Genomic DNA, 1,328 nt, shown 5'->3' on the forward strand with positions numbered 1-1,328 from the left:
TGTTCTGTGGTAACAACTTTATTCAACAACTGTGAGTTTATTAACCTTGAGCATCCCTCAAAATTTATACCCTTCCTTTACCCTCGGGACCCAAACGGGTCCCCAGACAACAGGCGATATAGCAATATCATATATGAATTAATTCTTCATTTTTTTCAAGTCTTTTAAACAACTTCAGACCTAACCATAGATATAAAGTTTTTCATTATTTTTTAAATATTTTTTAGGTTTTTATGGCTTTATTGTCATAAAGACCCCTGTTTTTTTTGGGGGGGGGGAGGAAAAACCCATAATATGCAATATTTTCCAAAAATTAGTTGTAAATGAGAATATTTGGTATGAAGCTATTACAGCCTTGAATAGGTAAATAATTCATAACAACATTGATTTGGATGCATTATTATTTTTGGAGAAATATGAGTTTTTTTAAAATTTACACCCACTGTTTACCCTCGGGACTCAAACGGGTTCCCAGACAACAGGTGATATAGCGATATCATATATGAATTAATTTTTCATTTTTTTCAATTCAAGGCTTTTTAACAACTTCAGACCTAACCACAGGTATAAAATTTTATTTTTTTTAAACATAATTCTATGTTTTTATGCCCTTATTGTCATAATGACCCCTGTTTTTTTTATGGGAAAAACCTATAATCTGCAATATTTTCAAAAAATTAGTTGCAAAATAGATTATTTAGCATGAGGTTATTACAGCCTTGAATAGGTCAATAATTGAGAAGAACATTAATTTGGATGCATTATTATTTTTGGAACAATAACACTTTATTCCAAAAAACAAACTGAACTGACCTGAACAAACTCCCCAACAAACTCAACAAAGATGTAATTTACATTTTATAGCACGAACCTCTAGATCAGGGGTCGTCAACCTTTGCGGCTCCGCGTGGTTTGGGAAAATAAATTAGAAGTATTTAATTGAAGTGTATTTTATTTATGTTAGTTCTTTTTTAACTTGTAGTTCTAAATTGGAAGATTATTGTGATCTTGAAATATAAAAATACAATTATATTCTATTATTTTTCGTCTCTCAAAATAAGCCTCACACTCGCGGAAGCCGGTATACCCGCTGAAACGCGTGCATTTATCGAGACTTTCAACCCCAGGTAGGCCAATTATGGATCTTCGGATCCACATTATGTCAGCAGCTGTTCTCCTCCGTGAACTATGTTAAAAACAAACAGCGCTCACGCCTCACAGATGACAGCTTAGTCCTGCGTAAAGATGAAAATGACTTCGTACAGCCCCGATTTGCAGACGCTGTGCGCAGAGGTTCAGGAGCAGAAGTCCCATTGTAAACATACCAC

The 1,328-nt window shown here is 34.1% G+C and overlaps 1 protein-coding gene across 1 annotated transcript in view; it reads left to right on the plus strand.

Annotated features, from left to right (window-relative positions):
* LOC102307535 (B-cell receptor CD22) overlaps positions 1–1,328 on the plus strand; it is a gene marked incomplete in the record, with an annotated part of 58,599 nt that overhangs the window by 33,036 nt on the left and 24,235 nt on the right.

Source organism: Haplochromis burtoni, unplaced genomic scaffold (assembly GCF_018398535.1).
Source record: "Haplochromis burtoni strain Fernald_Lab_line unplaced genomic scaffold, NCSU_Asbu1 Contig_690, whole genome shotgun sequence".
NCBI lineage: Eukaryota > Metazoa > Chordata > Actinopteri > Cichliformes > Cichlidae > Haplochromis > Haplochromis burtoni.